The sequence below is a fragment of the Schistocerca piceifrons genome, chromosome 2, assembly GCF_021461385.2.
Source record: "Schistocerca piceifrons isolate TAMUIC-IGC-003096 chromosome 2, iqSchPice1.1, whole genome shotgun sequence".
Taxonomy (NCBI): Eukaryota; Metazoa; Arthropoda; class Insecta; order Orthoptera; family Acrididae; genus Schistocerca; species Schistocerca piceifrons.
The window spans coordinates 684,668,098-684,687,553 of NC_060139.1; positions in this window are offsets into that span (position 1 = coordinate 684,668,098).

Sequence of the window (19,456 nt, forward strand, 5' to 3'; positions counted from 1 at the left end):
AGGTATGTGGCTCCAGACGTCAACGTGCTGATGACGTGTCCCATTCGATTCAGGCAGCATTGGTGGCAAAAATATCGATGTCAGTTGACGTAACAGATTTTTTAGTATCGTACCTCGTGAACCCAGAAGACATATAACTGAAAATATCGATATCAGTTCATCATCATACACCTCAAAACCCTTTGAAGTAGCCATTGCTGAGGGACAAGACAAAAGGCATGAAGGGATACAGGTGGTCCGTAATAATGTTAGGTTACTCCGCAGCTAGCACAGTGCCTTCATTGCCCCCACGGGCCTGCATCTGTGGTGCGTTGCATTTTCAGAGCTTTCATGACGACATATTCGGACACGACCATTGACGTCGTGTAACAAGAAACAGGCTAAAGGTTTACATTGCTCCTCAGTCAAGTCTGGGTGACCCTTGCCTACTGCAATCGTAACTTAACATGTCATTGGGTCAACATCGGAACATGTACGGATGTCTACTGCGGAGCCTCAAGTGCAACAGCGTTCGCTGCACGGTGTGCTACGACAAAATATTACCGACCCCAGCTTTGTATTCCGTCTTACTGAGTGGCCAAGACTCCTACATCCTCGTTCTGTGATGAGGCGTGAAAGACCAGCCTACCCGTGGTTTCGCCGTTCTTCAAGCACCTTCTATAGAGCTCGCGACAGCAGCATACGAACAGCCGAACAAATTCGTTGTTTTCGAGATTCTCCTTTCCAGGCGTCAGGTCGTAACGGTCTGCCAATTGTCAAAGTCGTCTGTGTCACAGGATTTCGTCGCTTGCGGTTCCTATCGCCACTATTATGTTTTCCCCATTGTCCCTGCTCTACTTACACTATGTCGTCAAAAGTATCCAGACACCCCCAAAACATACGTTATTTATATTAGGAGCATTGTACTGGCACCTACTGCCAGATACTCCATATCAATGACCTCAGTAGTCATTAGACATCGTGAGAGAACAGAATTGGGCGCTTCGTGGAACTCACAGACTCCGAAGGTGTTCAGGTGATTGGGTGTCACTTGTGTCACACGTGTGTACGCGAGATTTCCACGCTACTAAACATCTCTAGGTCCACTGTTTCCGATATGAAAGTAAGGTGGAAACGTGAAGGGGCACGTGCAGCACAAAAGCGTACAGACCGACCTCGTCTGTTTACTGACAGAGGCCGCGCGGGATTAGCCTAGCGGTCTAAGGCGCTGCAGTCATGGACTGTGTGGCTGGTCCCGGCGGAGGTTCGAGTCCTCCCTCGGGCATGGGTGTGTGTGTTTGTCCTTAGGATAATTTAGGTTAAGTAGTGTGTAAGCTTAGGGACTGATGACCTTAGCAGTTAAGTCCCATAAGATTTCTCACACATTTGAACATTTTTGAACTGACAGAGACCGCCCACTTTTGAAGAGGGTCGTTATCTGTAATAGGCAGACATCTATCCAGACAATCACACAGGAATTCCAAACTGCATCAGGATCCGTCCCAAATACTACGACAGTGAGGTGAGAGGTGAGAAAACTTGGATTTCATGGTCTAGCGGCTGCTCATAAGCCACACATTACGCCGGTTAATGTCAAACGACGCGTCGCTTGGTGTAAGGTGTGTAAACAGTGGACGACTGAACAGCGGGAAAACGTTGTGTAGAGAGACGTATCACGGTACACAATGTGGTGAGCTGATGGCAGGGTGTGGGTATGGCGAATGTCCGGTGAACGTCATCTGCCAGCGTGTGTAGTGCCAACAGTAAAATTTGGAGGCTGTGGTGTTACGGTGTGGTCGTGTTTTTCATGGAGGGGGCTTGCACCCCTTTTTGTTTTGCGTGGCACTATGACAGGGCAGACCTACATTGGTGTTTTAAGCATCTTCTTGCTTGTGACTGTTGAAGAGCGATTCGGGGATGGCGATTGCATATATCAACACGATCGAGCACCTGTTCATAATGCGCAACCTATGGCGGAGTGTTTACACGGCAATATTATCCCTGTGATGGACTAGCCTGCACAGAGTCCTGACCCGAATCCTATAATACACCTTTGGGATATTTTGGAACAGCGACTTCCTGCCAGGCCTCATTAACAAACATCGATACCTCTCCTCAGTGCAGCACTCCGTGAAGAATGGGCTGCCATTACCCCAGATACCTTCCAGCACCTGATTGTACATATGCTTGCGCGAGTGGAAGCTGTCAACAGCGCTAAAGGTGAGCCAACACAATATTGAATTCCAGTATTACCGATGGATGGGGCGACGAACTTGTAAGTCATTTGCAGCCAGTTGTCCGGATACTTTTTATCCATAGTGTATGGCAGGGGTGTATGTCCATCTATCTGGACCACAATGGGAGAAGACGAGTACTGGGCCGCACGTAATTACTTTACACTGCAGACCATAACCGCAAGAAAAAGATGAACCAATGTGAGCACAGTATCGTGTGGCGAGAATTTTAATCCGAAAATATGCAGTTTATCATAACTTTACACAAACGGATTATTCCCTTTTTTTCTACCGGTCGTGTTATAGATGCTCACTCCCATGGCCGCACTGGTACGTGCTTTGCACCGCATGCTGACTGCAGGCCGTGGGCTGGACACCCCCAGGCTTACAGAGTATGCTTTGCTGAGAGCATCGCTCGTCCGTAAGCCACCAGGAAGCATTCCATCTCATGGCAGGCAGTGGTCATAATTTCGGCGCATCCGCAACTGTGGCAGTACACTTTGTTGCAAAAGCTCCAAAACCACACATATTTTGAACCAATTTTATTAAGGCACTTGATGAAATTGGTCCAAAAATGTGCTCAACATATTTAAGCTCATTAGCGTAAATGTATCAGTTCTATTCAGCGGTCTGCGAAGAGGAAGGCTGCTGTCATCAAATGTACTTCATAGTAATGTAATAGAAGCACTGACGGTGTGCACTCTTGAAACGCCCGTCAAGTGATAACCATTTACATTCTCATTTCAGTGAAAAAATGTTGCAGGATATTGTTGACATACTATCACAAGATATGGCTAGATGGGAATGATAGGTGTAATAATTAGTGTTATACTACTTTCACACTACACACCTGTCTTCATATCAAGAAGAGGATCTCATCAGGACTTTCGGAATTCAAACGTCGATAGTTCAGGGATAAATCCAGCTATGCTGCTTTGTGAAGAGAAAAAGAGTGTCAGTATCACGCACAGACTGCAATAGCCATTCTCATTAATGAAGTCGAGCCACAATATGGGGTTCGGTCACTCGATTATCTCCCATTAACTGTCTAAGGGCTCAGAATATGTTTATGCACAGCCTGGCAACAGATATTAGTGACTCAACACTCGGAATGTTAAATCACGGCCGACCGGAGTGTCCGTGCGGTTCTAGGCGCTACAGTCTGGAACCGCGTGACCGCTACGGTCGCAGGTTTGAATCCTGCCTCGCGTATGGATGTGTGTCATGTCCTTAGGTTAGTTAGGTTTAAGTAGTTCTAAGTTCTAGGGGACTGATGACCACAGCAGTTAAGTCCCATAGTGCTCAGAGCCATTTGAACCATTTTTTAAATCACACAATGATTTAGTCAGACATCCAGGGTGGTGCCAACTCGTCCACTTGGGCTAGTACTTCCTTCGTACGCGAAATAGTCCGTATATCCGTATATTCCAATAAAAATACATTAGATAACCGTGTTGTAGAATATTTTTGCTTCAGTTAGTCAGGGGAGACAATGACGACTACCGAGGAAGACCGCAGCTCGTGGTCTAGTGGTTAGCGTTGCTGCCTCTAGGTCACGTGGTCCCGGGTTCGATTTCCGGCCGGGTGGGAATTTTCTCTGTCCGGGGACTGAGTGTATGTGTTGTCTTCATCATTTCATCCTCATCATCATCATTCGTGACAGTGGCTCGATTGGCTTGTATGAAAAATTGGACTGTTTAAAAATTGGGACTTCGTAAGGGCGCTGATGACCTCGTAGCTGGGCGCCCCACAAATCAAACATCATCATTACGACCGAGGAAGTATGTTCTGTAGAAAGGCATTACGGTACTTTTCCGTAACTCTACACCATGGAACTTTACTTGCAACTTACGAGTAAAGACGTGTCAACAAATAAATGAAATACAAAAGTTGTAGAAAGCTACCTCTTTTGTTAATAAATGTCCTTTCTGCTTAATTCTACAATTCATTGGCAATTTTAAGGAATCTTGATCACTAAGACCAATTTTAAGCTAGCAATGGCTCAATGTCTCGTCATTTACGAGATTATTGGTTTAGTGCAATAAGCTACAGAATCTGACATGTGCGCTTTGTAACTTATTTGATACTTTGAAAAACTTCAGTTGTTTAAAATGTGTCACGTTAATCAATGTACGTACACTGGTGTTATACACTGGTGTCCAAAACTAAAGCAACAAACGGAAATTTTACAAGATTGCGTTTATTTTGCCAGAAAACAGTATAAACAGTGATAGTACTGCAGAAAAAATGTAAAGAATACAGAACGTAAGCAACTGCAACATGCATAACGGTAGACATAAATGTTCTTTCTTTCTTTCAACTTAACGTATTTGCACACACACATTCCGACAACTGTTTAACGTGCTCAGTATAGAGCGTGACCACCTGTGACAGCAACACATGCCTAACAACGACCACGCACGCTGTGAATGATGTCACCAGTGACATGTTGAGGCAATAACGCCCATTCTTCCTGCAGAGCTGTTCGCAGTTTTGGAGAGTGATTGGTGGATGCTAACGTGACCCAGACTGTCTCTCTAGCGTATCCCAGACACGCTCCGTGGGATTCAAATCGGGAGAGCGAGCTGGCCACTCCATGAGTTCAATATCTTCCGTTTACAAGAAAACATGAACAACCGATGCTGTATGGTGTCAGGCATTATCGTCCACCATTACGAAGTCTGGACTCACAATACTTCGCAACAACCACGCAGGAGGTCCCAATATCTTGTCACGATACCTCACAGCAGTGAAACCTTACGATTCACCTATTCCATTTCATGAAGAGAGGTTCGAGTGGTAAATACAATCCGTGCCCACCCATATCGGTCTCTTTCCACAATGTTTTGGTTCCACGTTCCCTCCAGATGCGAATCCATCGAGAATCACTCCCCAGACTAAATCGGGACTCATCTGCGAAAACAATATTGGCTCACTGTCTGTAAAGTTGCGTAAGCACGTCTCCGACAATAAAGCGCTCTCTGCCGTTAGCCTCGATACAACACGCTGCGTGCTCACACCCAAGTTGCCGTGGAATACTAAGGCGGTACTGTCGTACTCTTGCAGTCAAATGATGGTCCTCTCTTCTAAAGTCACATGTGGTCTCCCTGCCCTATTCTTTGAGACACATTTAGTTCTCTATAAACGTCGGCCACATCCGAGAAGCAACAGAATGATTCGCACTAAGCCATCGGGCCAAATCAGTTTGCTACTGTCCTGCTTCTCTTCTTTCCATAGCCCTCCACCGCAGAGAGTCTGGTAAAGCATCTTCTCTCTGTCACACTGCGCCGTCTGAGACTGTGTACACATCGACTGTGGATGTGGGGCTACCCGGAAAACACTACCACGTTTGATAGGTGCCCTGACGTCATCGTTTACATGGTTGTCAGTTAACCTGAATGCCATCTTCCTTGCAGAATTTGTTCGTACGGAAATCTGGTTGACGGTTTGCGTTATTATATCGTGAATTAGACACAGGCCGGGGAATTAGCGGTTTGTTGCTTTAATGTTGGACGTCAGCCTATATTAAGTATAAGGAAGGTTTGTCTACATGTGCCATTTATTTCGACACCTACCTCCACATCACCATGGGAATAAAATGGTATGGTAGCCCTCCATTCATCAGCCATAATAAATTTTCAGGCAGGGAACAGAGTGCTGAAGCGGCTGAGGTTGGTCAGAATGATTCTTCTAGAATGTTAGAGAAGGTTGCAGAGTATTGTAAAATGATAGAATCTTCCAGACGATTCGAGGATGTTCTAAAACTTTCCAGATAGAATGTTCTAAAATGTTGTATACGCTTAACATTATTCCACTCTGGTTACGCTCTAAATTGATATGAAAACAGAAATAACAAACTTAAAAATGCCACGATCACTTCAGGAGAGCATTTATTCAAGTTACTGCCTACTGGTATGCGGCTTTTAAGCGAGCATGAGCATATATATTCGCTTCACTATGCACGATATTTTAAATACTGGTTGTTTCACTTTTGACATGCCGATGAATCATGCCATGCATTTTCCTGCAGTATCGTTTTATGAAGTGACGCAAATTATTGCACACATCGGCGATATTCTTTGAAATGTAGTGCATAAGATCTGAAGAAGGAAACATAGTCTCCCGAAACCGGTAATCTGAACAATTGCTTTACTAAAGCGAACCCAGTATTTTGAAGTCTGTTACTTTCGTTCTAGAATGCTGCAGAGCATCCTATTACGTTTCTAAGTATTTATTAACGATTTTAGAAGTTCTTCTGTCCCCTGGAATGTTAGAGCCGTATATGGTTCAAATGGTTCAAATGGCTCTGAGCACTATGGGACTTAACATCTATGATCATCAGTCCCCTATAACTTAGAACTACTTAAACCTAACTAACCTAAGGACATCACACAACACCCAGCCATCACGAGGCAGAGAAAATCCTTGATCCCGCCGGGAATCGAACCCGGGAACCCGGGCGTGGGAAGCGAGAACGCTACCGCACGACCACGAGATGCGGGCGAGCCGTATATGAGGAATTAAATAAGAGGGAGTAAATAAATGAGTTAAAGGGTACTTCTTTTCAAATAAGAGTGATGCTGAATACTTAAGAGGATTTAAGGGGTCTTAAGAGAATTTTTGAGAATTCGGGAGTAATTTTGAGTGTGAAATACTAAGACTATACTAAATTTTTTGAAGATTTTGTATGAGGTTCTCGAATATCCACAAGTGATCTGGAATAGTCTTAGAAAACAAATTAAAATAAAGACCAACCGAAGAAAGGGCGTTTCAGCTAACTTAATTCAAAAGTCGGATTAGGTTCTATATCTCTAAAGATATGGAATAAAGATCTATTGCGACCAACTGTATTCCAATGCAAATCCTATTGGTAGAACTGCTACACTCTATCGTCACAGCGCGGAAGCGATATAGCACAGCAAGTATGTTCGGAAGGGCCGCTCTTTTTGTTGGGGAGGGGGAGGGGGGGGCGGAGGGTGGAGGGGCCTAGATGCTGGCTTCCTATTTGAGCAAGAAACAAGGGGTAAAAGGTTTTTATTTTAGCCTGGAAAGCAGCCATTTGCGTAACCATTCGAACATCTGCCTTACTGCAGCTGTGTTACGGTATGTTAACCAAGATCTGAAGGTCGAACCAGAGTTGGAGCCCAGGAAAATTGTGCGACTCGATTAATTACTTTTGAAAAATATTTCAATTAGGCTGCTAATGGCACCATTTTTATGTCTGCCGTCCTGATAATAGTTGCAAAAACATCCACTCTTAAATTTCTCCGGACTGCAGCGAGACTGATGGTTAAAATTTGGTCTGAGACAGTTTTCAACCGTTTGGAAAAATCTTCCTTTGTTAGAATTCTACGTGCAAAAAAAATACGTTTTTCTGGGAGGTTTTGAAGAGCGCCACTTCTGTACTTTTAACTTGTACCAATTGGTTCAAACTTTGCATGAAGGTAGATAAATAGATAAACTCTAAATGAATTTCTTCTTATCCAATAATCCTTATCCGTTATCGAGATACGATAGTTTCAAGTCGAACTAAATAAAGGTTCTGAAATTTGTGTTTAAAGTCGAACTAATTGTAGAAAGTAAAATCCGTTCTTACGTGAACTGAATGCGCGCTAACGGTTTAAAGTGAATCAGATAAATAAAACGCGTTCTTACGATGAAATTGAAAACACACTTCCAAAAATCTAGCTCCGTTCGTATTTCACTTGCGAAAAACACCTTTATTGTGAATTTTATTACGCGAGACACTTCTATGTTCCATGTTTGAGCGAATCGGTTCAAATTAACTAAGGAGATAGACAAATACATGTAATTTAATGGTCGTCCTAATGCTTTGCGAAAGCTTTCTCCGTTACACGACACAGCGGTCTAAATTTGCATATACGATGCACGTAAAATCCTAGTTTACGCGAATCGCATGTGCAGCGACGGTTCAAAGTGATGCAGATGATTAAAAGTATATTCGTACAGTGATCGTCAGAAGCGTTTTCAAAAATCTGTTATCGTTCTATCCTTTCGTGTGAAAAATCAGGCTTTTGCATTTGAAACTATGTTTCTTAGTAATGCATTGCATATTAAGCATTAAATTTGGAAATAATTAGCCAGAAATGAGTTACAGTTGGATATCATTTCCTTGTTTACACTTTATAAATTTTATTCACCAGCTGCCTAAAATTACAGAAAAATATTTGCATGTGGGAAACGATACGTGTACTAAAAGAGAATCATCCCCAGGGCTGTACAGAATGATATGCTATTTGATCGAGCATTTGAAGCTTTAACAGAAAATTAAACTAAATTGAAAATTGCTATAAAATAATTATTAGAAGAAAGGTCAGCTTATTTCTAAACAATATAAAATTTTCTGCTGCGTTTTCTTCAAAAACTTTTATGGTAGGTTCCAGAAAACTTATTTTCGGACGATTATGCTTAAGTTCATCAATTTTAGTACAGAACTGAAAAACTGATAGTATTTCGTCGTGCATACCTTGTTTCGCGTTTCTGATCATATCAGACAATCATACTCATACTTATTCGGAGTACTCGCTGCAACATTTCGCGCCAAAATTATTTGTGTGAGACTTTCTAGCTGCGGTTTCTTAATTTTCGGTTTTTATTACTGTGTAATTTAAGTAAACAATGACAATAATTTTAAGATAAGAGATAACAACAAGATGTACACATTTTAATATATTATTGTTAGTTGCGCAAATCGTCTTGCCTGCGATGCAGTACGCTTTTAAGTAAGTTTATGTATGGAATATGGTCCTTTTGTAAGATTACCCCGTAACATAAACAATTTACAAACAGTAGTATCATAAACTTCGCACACTGTTTATTTTTTCGTTCAGTATTGTAATTATGTTTTTTTTACGTTGTTTTAAATATTGATGGTTATTTTTCACATATTTGCGGATGCAGTCTCACGTGTATATGAATAAAATGTGTTTTATTTTACAGACATTCTGATCAGAGAGCGATCTGTAGATTGTAATACTCGAAGAGATACTTCAGAGCAAATATCGCATTTAAACCTTTATTCTGAATTGATCATCGGTATCAACAATAGTTTGCTGTCCTTTCTGATCTTATATGTTTTCAAAATTAAGTCGTAGTATTCGACTATGTTGACAATTTTAGTAGTTTGGAAATGCAAGGTCTAACAACAGGCAGATCACAACCAATCAGAATTTCATTAATAAAAATACAATTTACAATCATGTTGCCATGCAACTTCCGCCGACGAAAAACGAGTTTGCGTCTGGTCGGTTGTAAACGGCGAAATTTGCATGACAACATGACTGTAAATAGTATTTTATTAAAGAAATGTTAATTGGTTGTCATCTACCTGCTGGTAGAGCTTGCAGTTACAAACTATTTACATTTTCAAAATTATCAAAATCAATGGCATAATGTTTGAGAAGATGAGATCCGAATGTAAGAATAAAGTACTGTTGAAACATATAATTAATAAAAAATAAGTATTAAAAAGCGATCTTGACTCTGAAGTACTTCAAGTATTACAATAAAATCCTTGAAAGTATAAAACAAAAAAATTCAACGAACTTTTAAAAATTAAGAACTTTAAAACAAAATAAAAAGACGATAAAATAAGACATATGACATAATGAGCAATAAAATAATAAAACAATAAACCTCCCGCACGCACGTGGCCATGACATGATGGTGAGGCTTGCATGCTCTGAGGACACAGCAGGCCATTAAGCACAGGTTAAACCATACCTGGTAGGTAACTATAGAGGAGCCAGACTAACGATGCCTATCTCAAGCACCATGTTACGAACGACAATAATAAAAGCATATATCGTATCAGTCGTCGCCCGAGTCAACAAAAATTTATATCGCTTGCCACGCTAAGACCGTCTGATGTGAAAATTAAGACAGAATAAAAGTTGGAATCAGAATAAGAAATACAGTTATCACAGCACAAAAAACGAACGTGTCCTGGGCGGAGTTAAGGATGTAAAAGAAGGGAACTAACATTTTGAATTATCTGGCATCTTAAAAGGCATTCAAATGAAAAGGCCTTGATATGTTCGTGCTTTTTTACGGTTCACCCTACCTACTTCCCCAGCGCGGTGGGCTCTCTTAGCTGCTAGGTATTGGCACACCTTCATCTAGGAATTTACATGGTGAAGTCCCTGTTTCTGCGCTGAAAATCGAGAAGACACGCCATCCATAGTAAACAATATATAATATCGTATGGCTGAAGAGTATATACGCATGTAATAACTAAAAAAGTTTTTTTTCTGGTTGGATAAAATTTCTGGAAGTGGATATGTTCCTGGGAAGACGCGAAATAAACTTTTTTTTTAATTTCTAGGTGGGGAAGGGGCTGATTATTTTCACCGATGGGACTACTTCTCTCCAAAACCTCTGTTACATGTGTAGTAAGCGGGTTAATGATATATAAGCATAAATTTATACACTTCTGGAGATTGTGAGGCATCTACAGTAGGAAGTATCCGAGAGTGGGGGTGCATCGATATTAGCTAGCATCCCAGAGAGGTGACGCATGCATTCAAAACTTTAATGACACGTTCTGTCATATTGTATGATATGACAAATTACATGTTCGATGGCATTATGGCATGTGTAATGTTGCACGACATGGCAGCATGCGTCATGTTACTTTACTTGACAGGATGCATTGTATTACATGAGAAGGGAACTAATAATATTAATTAAGTACTGCGAATATGTCAAGATGTTTTGATTTAAATATCTCTGAACCTAGCATATCAGACGAAAAGGTAGTTCCCTTCTTTTACATCCCTAACTCTGTCCAGGAAATATTCACCTTTTCTGTAGATTGTTAGCAGCATTTTTCATTCTGGCATTATGTACGTCTATGAGCTCTATCTGTAGGTCTTATGAGCAAACAAATTAATTAAACATTTTACATTCCTCATATCATTATAAATTCATACATTACTTTAGAACAGAAACATTTATTCATTTTTATTTTAAAGCATGCTGTTAAAAAAAGCGGGTCTACCAGCATTTATGTGTGGTGATAGGTTTTGGCGAGGATTTCGACTTCACACTTATGAAATGGACATAGCATCTCAAGGAAAAATCTTTCCATCAGAAGAACACCTTTCAGACGTCTGTAGCAGAGAATTTCACAATTACAACCTTAATGGAGGTGTTCTTCGAGCAGACGGCATAAGTAAACAGTTTTCGGAGTGACATATCCTAAAAACCTAGTATTTCTCTTTCCGGTACACGTGCACTGATTTGTTTTGATTGGACAGCTTATGGATTTACTTCTGTGTTGCTGCTAATTTTTTACCATTTGCTAAGGACAACCTCCTTTGTACGTGATTGTGTTGATTTTTCCGGCTTCTTACGTGTTTATGCTCTTCGCCGTTAAGCTGCCGGATGTAATCGCCTTCACTACACGATATTTCGGCGATCCTTCTGGCCACCATCTTCACGTGCGATCGCTGAGTACACAATCACACCGGAACTGAATGACAACTGCGAAGCGAAGAATTGCAGCGCCGCCGGCGGTAGAAACTGGCGAAAGTGGTAAATCGCAAATTAAGATGTAGCGAGTCGAAAACCTGACAGTTGTTTTATGTCAGATAAAACAGGGTTCCATATCTTGCTTAAACGAAAACCCTTATCTCTGTTACTAATGTCATCAGATAATCGATTTCGATGGATTCCTCGAGCACACAATCCCAGTAAGGAGAAGCCAGAGCAATAATTTGTCTCTCTTTAAACGGCATGTTATACCATTTATTTAGACAGTGTTCGGCGGCGGAAGATTTTTCAGGCTAGAGCAAACGTATGTGACGCCGATGTTCCACACATCGACTATGAACAGTGTTAATAGTCTGTCCAATATAGGCCTTTCCACAATGAAAGAGAATTTTATAGACTCCAGGCTTTGTCAATCCAAAATCATATTCAACAGATCCAAACAGGACTCTATTACGATTATCTGATGACATTATTAATAGAGATAAAAGTTTTCTTTTAAGCAAAATATGGAACCCTATTTTCTCTGATATAAAACAACAAGGTCTGGTTTTCGACCCGCTAAATCTTAATTTGCAAATTAATCACTTTCGCCATTTTCAACCATCGACGGCGCTGCAATTCTTCGCTTCACAGGGGGCAGCTCTTCCGCTTCTCGCGTAGACGCAGTGGCCTGTACCCGGGATATAAAGGAGCCGCCACTTCTGATGGTTAAACAGTTCTTTTTTATCGGTGGCCTGATGAATCTGTGGAATATTGTATGCCGAAGACGATTGTATGCGGCAGCACACCCGTTAAAAATATAAACAACCTCCTTTGAATTTTTCTCCGAAGTACAACTAAGTCAATTTCAGTTTAATTCCTTTGTATTCCTCTCCCAAATATAGTTAAGTGAATTTCAGTTTAACTCATTTCCTACCTATAGGTGAAATTAACAGCCTATTCAGGCCTGAGGTGCTGGTCTATGTGAACGTAAGTGCCATCATTAGAAATTCAACAGGTAATATTTTATCATTTGTCTGGGTGATTTCAGAAACAGGTGGTATTGGTGTAAATGTCAGAGGATAAAATCTAAGGACAATAATTCACTTACAAACCATGTGGGAATCATTTTGAATATTCAAAATAGTATGAAACCGGGAGTAATGTATATTTACACCTACAGGTGAAATTAATTCTTCTCCGAAGTACAACTAAGTCACTTTCAGTTTAATTCCTTTGTATTTCTTTCCTAAATATAGTTAAGTGAATTTCAGTTTAACTCATTTCCTACCTGTAGGTGAAATTAATCAAAATAAAAAGCATAATATTACAATAGAATGAAACAGTAATGATGTCACTCAATGCATTTTTTGGAGTGCGCAGAACGCTACTTTTGCGTTTGCATATTTGTGACAGGAAGTTACAACTGAGTTCAAAAGTATCAAATGAATAGATGGTCGTGGCTGAAAGATAGTGAAATCGATGCAACATTTTTATTTAAAATGTGTAGAGATAAACCATGTGTGAATATATGTCCTCATAGATTAAGAATACTGAAATCGATGCCACATTTTCACTTGAAATGTGTAGAAAAAAACTACATATGCGGAATTAATTCTTCCAGAACGCACAAAACACTAGTTAAAAATGTGTCAATGGGCGTGGTACGTAGCAAGCTCAATCTATGCATTGATACGTATGTTTTCTTAATCCATGCTGACTATTTGTCAACAAACCGTTTTCTTCAAGTTAGACAGAACGTGCCAACGCAGTATACGTTCCAAAACCCTACCGCAAATAGACATTCGTGATATTGACCTGTAATTCAGCCGATTATGACTATTTATTTTCTTGGATATTGGTGTAACTAGAATAACTTTCCAGTATTCAGGTTATTCTACTGCATTTGAATTTTATCAGCTTTTTCTGAGACCGATTTGGTCGAGCGGTTCTAGGCGCTTCAGTCTGGAGCCGCGCGACCGCTACAGTCCCAGGTTCGAATCCTGCCTCGGGCTTGGATGTGTGTGACGTCCTTAGGTTATTTAGGTTTAAGTAATTCTAAGTTCTAGGGGACTGATGACTTCAGATGTTAAGTCCCATAGTGTTCAGAGCCATTTGAACCATTTTTGAGAATGCATATACAAATGGGCACAGGTATTACCAATTTTTGTGTACGTAATCACTGTGTATCGTACCACTGGCTCAGACATAGGTGTATATATCCCACATGGGAATATTTTGCACTTTTTACACATATGTATGATAACGGCCAAACTATAAAACTGTATCCCGTTAAAAAATAGAGATTGGCTATACAGCTGAGGGGTTGAACATCATGAAATCCATGAAATTTATTACAGGGACAAAAGAAACTTAAGAAACATTAATGTGGTCTGGAAATCTGAGTTGGTTTCTTGGTTTTTCCTTCATGTGGTCATGCAAAATTTTGTCGACTGAGTTCTCTCTGAAACATGTACAACGAACTTTACACACAGCCTCTTAATGTTATTCCACTGCTGTACTAGTATGTACGATATGTGACGAGCTCTTATAACTAAGTCTCGATGGCCATCAGTGTTTACAGTCGCATCTCACTATTGGTGCATCATTGTGTGTCGGCGCATATACAACATTACACCCACGCTCCCCATACCCCGCCTCCCCTCCCGCGCCCCTTAAACACACGTTAATACGCCATACTGTGTGCCTTTCCAGCAGGTTGCCTGGACGTTCGCCGACGGTCTGCGCTTGTCTCCCAGTCCTGTTGTTCCCTCTGCTGACGCAGCTCCGCCTGCGCTGCTCACAGCCGCCGTCACGCTAAATTGACAGGCTTGTTAGAGACGGCGAAGACATCAGCGATTTCTTTTCCCGTCACGGAGACGCTGCCCTGCAGGTTCCGCTTTCATCTCGGTGTGTCGTATTGGTATCTCCTCTGATGCTGCATTTCTTTTTCTTTGTCTCCGGTGAGAGAGAAGCACGAGAAAGGTGGAAGATGTCATACGTGGGTTGTATAGAGCACACAGAGAAAACCGATTTCCTTCTCTCCAACAGAAAGAGAAGCTACTGAGCAACCAACCATACACCTGCAATCTATTGAGAGAATGTCGGTCAACATGATGCATCAGTATACAGGAAAAAACAAGGGTAGCGACCTTAAGTAATAAATTTTGACTAGCTAATTACCCGGTGTTTCCCTGTAACTTACTTATCCTAATCTTACATCAGATAGGAAAACACAGAAACCTATCTCGCTCTTCGAAAAACCAATACATGAAGACTGCAAAGTTGCGCAGGTTACACCAAAACTCAAGGAAGGAAAGAATCAGGTGAATTACAGATCTGTACCGCGATGATCATCTGGTGAGCAAGATGAATGAGGCAGGCGAAATACCCTCAGACTTCAAGAAGAATATAATAATTCCAATCCCAAAGAAAGCAGGCGTTGACAGATGTGAAAATTACCGAACTGTCAGTTTAATAAGACACGGCTGGAAAATACTAACGCGAATTCTTTACAGACGAATGGAAAAACTGGTAGAAGCCGACCTAGGGGAAGATCAGTTTGGATTCCGTAGACACATGGGAACACGTGAGGCAATACTGATCCTACGACTTACCTTAGAAGCTAGATTAAGAAAAGACCAACCTACGTTTCTAGCATTTGTATACTTGGAGAAAGCTTTTGACAATGTGGACTGGAATACTCTCTTTCAAATTCTGAAGGTGGCAAGGGTAAACTACAGGGAGCGAAAGGCTATTTACAATTTGTATAGAAAATAGATGGCAGTTATAAGAGTCGAGGGACATGAAAGGGAAGCAGTGGTTGGGAAGGGAGTGAGACAGGGTTGTAGCCTCTCCCCGATGTAATTCAGTCTGTATATTGAGCACGCAGTAAAGGAAACAAAAGAAAATTTCGGAGTAGGTATTAAAATCCATGGAGAAGAAATAAAAACTTTAAGGTTCGCCGATGACATCGTAATTCTGTCAGAGACAGCAAAGAACTTGGAAGAGCAGTTGAACAGAATGGACAGTGTCTTGAAAGGAGGATATAAGACGAACATTAACAAAAGCAAAACGAGGATAATGGAGTGTAGTCGAATTAAGTCGGGAGATGCTGAGGGAATTAGATTAGGAAATGAGGCACTTAAAGTAGTAAAGGAGTTTTGCTATTTGGGGAGCAAATTAACTGATGATGGTCGAAGTAGAGAGGATATAAAATGTAGACTGGCAATGGCAAGGAAAGCGTTTCTGAAGAAGAGAAATTTGTTAACATCGAGTATAGATTTAAGTGTCAGGAAGTCGTTTCTGAAAGTATTTGTATGGAGTGTAGCCATGTATGGATGTGAAACATGGACGATAAATAGTTTGGACAAGAAGAGAATAGAAGCTTTCGAAATGTGGTGCTACAGAAGAATGCTGAAGATTAAATGGGTAGATCACATAACTAATGAGGAGATATTGAATAGGATTGGGGAGAAGAGGAGTTTGTGGCACAACTTGACAAGAAGAAGGGATCGGTTGGTAGGACATGTTCTGAGGCATCAAGGGATCACCAGTTTAGCGTTTGAGGGCAGCGTGGAGGGTAAAAATCGTAGAGGGAGACCAAGAGATGAATACACTAAACAGATTCAGAAGGATGTAGGCTGCAGTACGTATTGGGAGATGAAGAAGCTTGCACAGGATAGAGTAGCATGGAGAGCTGCATCAAACCAGTCTCAGGATTGAAGACCACAACAACAACAACCGCGATCGTCGACTTGCAGTAAGATTTTGGAATATGTATTGTGTTCCCACGCAACGATCTACCTCAAAGAAAACTATTTATTGGGAAATAGGCAGCACACAGTCAGAAAATATCGTTTTTGTGAAACACAACTAGCTCTTTATTCTGACATAGTAATGAATGCTATCGACAGAGGATTTAAGATTGATTCAATATTTTTTCATTTCCAGAAGGGTTTCGACACTTTTCCTCACCAGCGTCGTCTAATAAAACTGCATGCGTGTGGAGTATAGAGTCGGTTGAGTGACTGGATTCGTAATTTCCTGTCATGAAGTTAACAGTTCGCAGTAAATGTAGGAAAGTAATCGAGTAACACAGCAGTAATATCTGGCGTTCCCCAGAAAGGTGCTGTAGGCCCTCTGCTGTTCCTGATCTACATAAATGACATAGAAGACAACCCGAGCAGCCCACTTTAGCAACATGATCTAGTCAAGATATCTGTGAGGTGCGAAAGATAACAGTTAATTCTACAGAAGGAAAAGTGTGAAGTCATCAAAATGGACACTAAAAGAAATCCGCTAATTTTGGTTACAGGATATATCACACCAATCTAAAGGCTGTATGTACAACTAAATACTAGAGATTATAATTACGAATAACTATCCCTGGAACGATCACCTTGAAAATGTTGTGGGTAAAGCAAACCAAAGACTGCGATCTATTGGCAGAACACTTAGAAAGTGTAACAGGTTAGCCAAGTAAGATTGTCCGCCCTCTTCTCGAGTGTTGATGAATGGTGTGCGGTCCGTATCAGATGTACTGACGGAGGACATAGAAGAAGTTCAAAGAAGGGCAGAGCGTTTAGTATCACCGCGAAATACGGGAGAGAGTATTACGGACATGATACGACAATTGGGTGTCATTGATTTTAAAAAAAAAAAAAAAAAAAAAAAAAAGCGTTTTTCGTGGGGGATGATCCTCTCGTGGAATTTCAGTCGCCAGTTTTCTTCTATGACGGCGCAATATTATTTTGGCGCCAACCTACATAGGTATAAATGATCTTCACTATAAAATAAGAGAAATCAGAGCTCGCACGGAAAAATTTAAATGCTCATTTATCCCGCGCGCTGTTCTAGACTGGAACAGTAGAGAAATGGCTTGAAGGTGATTCAGTGAACCCTCTGCCATGCATTTAATTGTGAAATGTAGAGTAACCAGGTAGATGTTGTTATAATGTAGTATAAATCAAGTTAATCCTATAAATTGAAAAATGTTATAAATTGTAAAATGTAATTAATCGTTAAAACTCTAAAATACTTTTCAAATTTGTTGTAATACTTGTATTAATCCAACGAAAATTGTTGCTTACAACATTTTTAGTTCCCTTACGGTGAAAGGAGGATATAAGATGAACATCAACAAAAGCAAAACAAGGATAATGGAATGTAGTCTAATTAAGTCGGGTGATGCTGAGGGAATTAGATTAGGAAATGAGACACTTAAAGTAGTATGGGAGTTTTGCTATTTGGGGAGCAAAATAACTGATGATGGTCGAAGTAGAGAGGATATAAAATGTAGGCTGGCAATGGCAAGGAAAGCGTTTCTGAAGAAGAGAAATTTGTTAACATCCAGTATTGATTTAAGTGTCAGGAAGTCATTTCTGAAAGTATTCGTATGGAGTGTAGCCATGTATGGAAGTGAAACATGGACGATAAATAGTTTGGACAAGAAGAGAATAGAAGCTTTCGAAATGTGGTGCTACAGAAGAATGCTGAAGATTAGATGGGTAGATCACATAACTAATGAGGAAGTATTGAATAGGATTGGGGAGAAGAGAAGTTTGTGGCACAACTTGACCAGAAGAAGGGATCGGTTGGTAGGACATGTTCTGAGGCATCAAAGGATCACCAATTTAGTATTGGAGGGCAGCGTAGAGGGTAAAAATCGTAGAGGGAGACCAAGAGATGAATACACTAAGCAGATTCAGAAGGATGTAGGTTGCAGTAGGTACTGGGAGATGAAAAAGCTGGCACAGAATAGAGTAGCATGGAGAGCTGCATCAAACCAGTCTCAGGACTGAAGACACAACGGTGAAAGTACAAAAAAATTCAAAGGTGAACCTAATCGTGGGAAAGTAACATATGACTAAACTTATTCATTACAGATACTGCACAACTGAGTGACTGCAGTCAGTGAGTTACGAAAATGTACTTTATTTTCAAGTATTGGTTTTAGAGCATTTTGAGGTTCATCTTCAGACGAGTCATATATATATATATATATATGTGTGTGTGTGTGTGTGTGTGTGTGTGTGTGTGTGTGTGTGTGTATACGGCCAAAGGATGACGTGGGGCACTAAAACTTGCTTCACTTTCACAGGACCTAGGAAACAACTCATTGTTTATTAATAGAATTCGGACTTTCAGTTCCACAGACAAGAACTTTTTTTCGGTTTAACGGTTTCAACACATTAATCCATCATCTTCAGAAGCCTACAAAATTTGGGATTTTAAAAATCGTTGGAATTTGGCCACACATGTATGTGAATGATAAGAAATGTATTACAAAGCTTGTGTCATTTTTTTTAGATCTTGTTAACGTGTTCTTCACAGCAGCGTAATGCTGTGACGTGTCGAAAAATGTACACATCTTGTGTGATAAAAACAGCTTGATAATTTACAGTGAATCTATCACATTTATGTAAATAGTCGCCGGCCGGTGTGGCCGTGCGGTTCTAGGCGCTTCAGTTTGGAACCGCGTGATCGCTACGGTCGCAGGTTCGAATCCTGCCTCTGGCATGGATGTGTGTGATGTCCTTAGGTTAGTTAGGTTTAAGTAGTTCCAAGTTCTAGGGGACTGATGACCTCAGATGTTGAGTCCCATAGTGCTCAGAGCCATTTGAAATATTTTTTGTAAATAGTCAATTTGTTTTGCTAGCAGTAAGGAAAACGTATAAAACATTTAACAAGTATAATTAAGGTGTACAAACTGTACGCAATACACATAAAAAACATAAGTCATCGCTGAC